Genomic DNA, 6,932 nt, shown 5'->3' on the forward strand with positions numbered 1-6,932 from the left:
TATATATATATATATATATATATATATATATATATATATATATATATATATATATATATATATATATATATATATAGTTACTTAATATTGTTTGTTACATCATCATCGATAATAGTAGTCGTAAGGACATTGATATTGCCTAGCTTGGCAAAATTACGGCAAATTTGAGTAGATAGTTTTTTCACAAAATAAACATAGCTAACCCTATCTGCATCTAGCTTATTTAAAAATATAAGTAGGTGGTCTATCCAGTAGAAGGTGTTCCTTGTGATTTTCCAGAGCTTCCTTAGCTAGTCCATGTGCAACTTGATTCCCATCTCTGAAGTTATGTTGTATTGTTGGCTGCTTCATCTGGTGCATTAACCAAATAATTGAGAGTCATATAATTAGATTCGTTACCTTGTTCTAAAGTTTGTATTACCTCCGTTGAATCTGTTTCTATGATCAGTGGTGTAAGTCTTTTAGTCATGGCTGTGTAAAGACCCTCTTTGAGTGCTTCCAGTTCGGATTGGAGGGGAGATGAGGCTGGACAGTGAACCCATAATCCATTGGCCATTACTATCTCTAAATGAGCCTCCCAAACCTGCTAAGTTATCTCTCTTTCTGAAAGCACCATCAATGTTGAGCTTAATGAATCCTTTATGGGGTTTGTGCTATGCAACCTTAATTGCATATTTCTGAGCCGTCGAAAGCTCTCTTTTGGCTAGTAGTTTATATTCAACTGCTAACATAGTGGAAATTTTGAGGGTGAATCTGAAGGAGGTGTTCTCCATATTATTTTTTATTACGGTTTAACAAAATATTCCAAATGACAAAGGGAAATAGCTCTGTCCAAGCGACAATTTCGGACAGGTTCGGCATATTAAGGTCTCTTAGATTTGTGAGCCAATGGGAAGTGTTGAGATTTGCATGGTCTTTATAGCCTTTTAACTCCCAGAGATCATGAACGGCTATGCAATCAATAAAGATGTGCTTAATGGATTCTTTGCCTGATTTGCACACGGGACAAATGGGGTCAATGTTTATACCAATGTGCTGAAGGTAGGCACGAGTTGACAGCTTGTTATGGAGACATTTTCATCGAAAAAATTTAATTTTATTCGGGCATTGGAGATACCAAATCCAGGTGAAATTTGTATTAGTAGGATCTTGTGGGTTAATTAGATTGTAACAACTTTTAGAGGTGAATTTACCATTACTAGTAAGGGCCCAGGTCGGGGTGTCTTAGGGATAGTATTTTGGATAAATAGATATAATGTTGTTGCTTATGGGATGAGGTAGGTCAAAATGATTTTTTTGAGATCCCATTTGTTGTTAATCCAAATGTCTCTTATGGTAAGATTGTTGGCCTCTTTTGTGAGTGGACCTTCAATGGTTAATTTAAGGTTTTGATAATTTGGAATCCAATTAGATTGCCGAATGTTCAGCTTTGAATAGTTATTAGGGATCCAGTTAATACCTTTATTACAAACTTCCCAGCCCTTTACTACGCTTTTCCAAATGAAGGAGGAGTATTTTATTTTAGTGGTATAACCATAAAGGGAGGAGAGGATAGTGGCCCAAGGGGAGTGAGTAAATTAAATTTATCTCCAAGAGAGATTTGCTAGGTTAACATTATTTTTGTCCCTTGCAGCATGAATTCCTAGGGCCCCATATTCCTTTGCACTAGTTAGAGTTTTCCAGTTGATGAGGTGAATTTTCTTTTTTGCATTGGTAGTACTCCAGATAAAATTTCTTTGGATCCTATCAATGTGCTTGAGAATGTTAGTGGGTAGGAGGTTGTATTGCATAATATGATTAGGAATACTATTCAGAACTGAGTTTGCTAAAGTTGTTCTGCCCGCTAAATTAAGGAAATTTGATTTCCACAAGGCCAGTCTCCTAGTCATGTTATCAAGAATAAATTGATAGCCGGACGATTTGGGCTTTGTATTGGTAATTGGTAATCCTAGATACTTCCCAATATTCTTACTAATTTTAATACTAAAGAGATATGCTAGAGATTTTGTGGTTGCTATGGGACAGTTTTTGAAGACTACACTTTTTGATTTATGGTAATTAATCTTTTGCCCCAATAGAGAGCAGAAATTATTAAGGCATAAGAGAATAGTAATATGAGAATTTCTATCAATGTTGCACATTAATGTAAGGTCGTCCGCATAGAATAGATGGGATAGAGGGTAGATATTTTTTCCAAACTTAATAGGAGTCCATAAATTAATGTCAACCATGTGAGAAATTTGGGTTGATAGCATGTCCATGCAGATGATAAAAATATATCGAGACAAGGGATCACCTTGTCTTATACCTCTGCTAGGATTGAAGAAGTTACTACTGCTACCATTTACCAAAATGGAGATTCTACTATTGGTAATGCAGTGCATGATAAGTTTGGAGATCTTTGGAGGGAATTTGAAGTGGCAAAGGGTTCTGTAGATAAAAGACCATTCAAAACGATCAAAGGCTTTTCCAAGATCAATTTTTAAAATCATATTTGATTTGGAAATTTTATACTTATGCATTCTTAAGATGAGCTCTTGAATAATAATTGCGTTATCACTAGCTCGTCTGCCCTTTAGGAAACTAGCTTGGTAGGGACTGATAATTTTTGCTAAGAAGGGTTTTAATCTATTAGCAATGATCTTGGTCATCCCTTTGTAAATGGTGTTACATAAACCTATTGGACGAATTTTTTTGAGGTTGTTAGCATTAGAAATTTTTGGTATGAGACATAAGTAGGTGTCATTGATGCTTGCTATCAGAGTGCCTGATTTAAAAGCATTTAGTTAGAGGTTGGTAACCGCTGTTTTAATCAGATTCCAATATTTTTGGAAGAAAAAGGGGTGTAAACCATCGGGACCAGGGGATTTAAAAGGCTTGAAGGAGAAAATAGCGTCTCTTATTTCTTGTAAACATATGGGTTATCAAGAGGTGATAGATCTATTCTTTTATGACTAGTAGTGTCACATTTGATAGATTTCCGATTTGAGTTTTCATGGTTCGTCGTGAATATCTGTTGGAAATAGGATTTGGTGTGGTCCATAATTTTTAAGGAGTCATCAATCCAATTTCCCTTCGAATCTTTAAAGGAAATAATTTTATTAATCCGTCTTTTATTGGTAGCACTAAGGTGGAAAAAGCGGTCCTTATACTCATTATGCCTAGCATTGAATAGAATGGGTATTCACCTTATCACCCTCATTAAGCCAGTGTATTCTAGATGTAAGTTTCCAGTATTCTTCTTCCATCTTGAGGCAATTGTTGAATTCGTTTTTGAAATTCACCTCTAGATTTGTCAAGAAAAGGCTGTAACCATATGCCTTAGAATTTCAGCCTTGCTAATAGTTTGTTTTTCTTTCTGAAAAGGTCCCCAAACGTGTTATTTTTCCATCTAGTAATTCTTTCTTTAAAATAGTGGTAGCATTTGTAAAATCATTATTAAACCAACTATTTTTTACTATGGTAACAAAATCTGGGTGCCCCGTCCAAAAGGATTCTAATCTAAATGGTTTTGGGAGTAGGTTATTATTTTTAGGAATTAGTTCTAGTAGAATGGGGTTATGATCGGAGTGAGTTTTTGGGAGGTGAATAACGAATGCTTTTGGGAATAAATTGATCCACGAATTGTTAATAAAGATTTTATCAAGTCTATTCATTATACGACTTGATCTATGTTTCCTATTATTAGACCAAGTGAATTTACACCCTTTAAATCCTAAATCCATCAGCTTACAATAATTAATCTTAGCCCAAATTCTTGAAGCACGTCTCCTACTAATCGGGTTCCCACCAAACTTTTTATCGGCTTTTAACATCATTAAAATTCCCCCCTAATAACCATGGACTTTTTTAGTTATCGAATATACCACAAATATTGTCCCACGTTAGATTTCTAGCTGTAATTAGTACTAGCATATATAGAAGAGAAAAGTCAAGGGTGACGAATAGGAGGTACCTCGATTAGGGCATGGATTTCATTGTTCCTCCTGATGAAGTTATTGACATTCACCAAATTCGTATCCCATAAGACTGCCAATCCACCAAATTGACCCTCAGCTGGAACTTCAATCATATCCGAGAAGCCAACTCATTCATTAAACAACCATGATTAGACATTCTAGTTTCCAAAAGGGTGACCATACATGGGTGGTAAGAGTTAATCAAGTCACGAAAATTTCTTCTGAAGTCATCATTGTTGCCTCCCCTAATATTCCAGATAATTATAGTTTTAGCATGATTCATGGAGGGGGTCTGTGGTTGGTGGTGGCCGTTCATCGGACTTCATATAGGGAATATTGGATTCCTCCTTAAGCTTGGCACTAAGATCATTAAATTCTTCCCACAGTGGGATCCTGGGGTGGAAAGATGTCCATGGTGCATTTGAAGAGTGAATTGGGGCAGGCTAATATAAGCCTCTTCTCCCGCATCTCCTCGAATACATATACTTTGACTTCGTCTAGGTTTGAGGATTCCACCATCAATTCTCCTATTAGATCTTCTGGTTCTTCCATTCCTTCCCCCATTGGGTTTCCTACATCTTGAGGAATTGGAGCTTGTGGAGCTTGATGCCCCATGTTCCCTAAGTTCATTGGAATTTGAGCTTGCGTGTTGTTCTGGGTTGGATCCCATGACATCAACACTGGGTTTAGGGTAGCCAAGTCCTGTGGAGGGAAGAAAGGGAGATCCAACCCCATATTTTGTGGTAAGTATGGGTTCTGGTTGAAGTGAGGAGGTAGGTTCCACTGGGCATGCGTTGTTTGGATTAAATTACTGTTCATACCCAGGGCTAGTGGTTGCATTATGTTGTTGACCCTAATCTGGTTCATGTAATTATTCATAGCTAGGTGAAGACCCTCAGATACTAGTTGTGCAAGAAACTGGGGTTTTGACTTAGTATTATGCTCTCTTAGCCATTGAGGTTGAGTTGGAGTGAAACAACTCTCCCCATTAATCCCAGTTCTATCTAAGAGGTTGGATGGTGATCCTGGGGTAATGGTGGTTGAGCATAGAATAGTGGAAGATTTTGCATTTGAGGTGGAAAGGGAGGGAGGTTGTTCATTGTGTGAGAGCGGTGGTTTCTTAGAACTTGGATCAGCCTGTATTTTCTCCTGGGATTTAGAGTGAGTCTTGGCATCTTGGGGGGAATGGGGGCGTTGGTTTAAAGAGTTAGAAACTTGAGGAGTAGAAATGATTGCTTTAATTTGCATGCACTCTGAAAGGATTAGCGTGCTAGCCTTAATAGGGGATTCTGCATGGATTTGTTTTGGCACGTGTCCCAAGGCATGGGACATTTGTGTATTGTTTTGGTTAACTTTGTCCGGTTGTGCCCTAGTATGAATTTTAGATTGGGTTATCTGGTGGCAGTTTGAGCTAATTGATGTATTAGGGTCATAATTGGAGCTATTGGGGTAGTTGTTGTAGGTATTTATATTATTAGGAGGGTTAATAAGATTATTAGAAGAGGGGGTCGGGCTTTTGTCTTCTAGTGGGATTTTCGATTCATGAACAATTTTTTTCGTTAGTGGCTGGTTCATGCATGCAAGATTTGTGGGATTGTTACTAATATTACAAGTAGTTTCATCCAAAACCATTTGCTGGTTATCTAAGCGAATACTTGAGAAGCGGTTTTTAATATCCAAGTGGTTTTCAATTTTATATTTTTCAGAAACTTTTTGGTCTAACTTGAAAGGAGTTTCTTTTCCTAGTAAGGAAATTTTTAGGAATATATTTCAATTTACTTGTAATAATATATTTACCTGTGACAGCATTAAACAACTTGACCTCAATACCCGAATCCTTGTCGTTGAAAAATTCTTCTTGCCCTTCATGCATTTTTGTTTCTAGTAAAGGATACTGTTTGCCAGCCATCTATTTGAGTTGTAGGGAATTTAAAATCCTTGGGAAGTTCAGGTTGAATTAAATTCGAGTTTTTGTCAGAATCGAATTTGTAGGGGCAGCTTTTTGTTGAGTGACCCAATCTTCCACCCTGTTTGCATAAGAAATGATCTGCTTCATATTGTATATTTTGTTTGTGAGTGCCAGCGTAAATAAATCACTACTGGTTTATCCAAAGGTAATTTTAGGCATAGTATGGCGTATCTTCCTCGTAAGGAAGATGATGTGCATGCGTCCACCTTTAATAATCTACCTATGGCACTTCCTATTTTTTGAAGCATTTGGTCATCATAGAATTCGGTTAGGAGTTGAGGCAGCCTTACCCAAACTGCCAAGAAAGTCTGAATAGCTTCCATTGCAACAAAGTTTGGTTGCCACCTTTGTACTGAGAGAAAAGATCCAAGTATAAAGTATGGGCCTTTTTGGAGGATTGAGCTCATGCTTTCCTCTTTGTTCAGTTTGACGATGAAGTAGTCATTTCCCAGGTCTATGAGTGGGAAATTCTCATTTAGTTTCTATAGTGCTTGAGTTTTTCGTTTCAATAGTTGATGTAGGATTCTTTTGCCTTGGAGTTTTATAATTAAGGAGAACCTCCATGGATAGTAAATTCTTTGTCTATCCTCCGATGATATAGGGATAATTATTAGACATTTTGCATTTTCTTCGGTGAGAGGGGTATACATTTCCTGATCCTGGATGTCCATTGGTGGATTAAAAGGAGGCGAGAGGTCCATGGTGATATTAATGAGTTCCCGCTGCTCTAGGAGTTTGCCCTTAAAAGAAGGAAAGGGGGTGATCATTATGGTTGTTGGGATAACCAAAGCATTTTCTTCATTTTTTGTGGGAGAATTTTAAGATATCTGGTGGTTTTGGGGGAATTTGTAAAGGGTCTTGATCAGATATTGTGGTAGTCATAGAAGAAGTGGTTGATGAGGATTTTGAGGGGCTCAAACTATTTTTGAGAGAAGCCAGACGTTCTCTCCCAGGGCTTACCTTCAGTCTGTTAAGTCAAGAGACTAAATAGGAGTTTGGATATA

Source organism: Nicotiana attenuata, chromosome 9, assembly GCF_001879085.1.
Source record: "Nicotiana attenuata strain UT chromosome 9, NIATTr2, whole genome shotgun sequence".
NCBI classification, from domain to species: Eukaryota; Viridiplantae; Streptophyta; class Magnoliopsida; order Solanales; family Solanaceae; genus Nicotiana; species Nicotiana attenuata.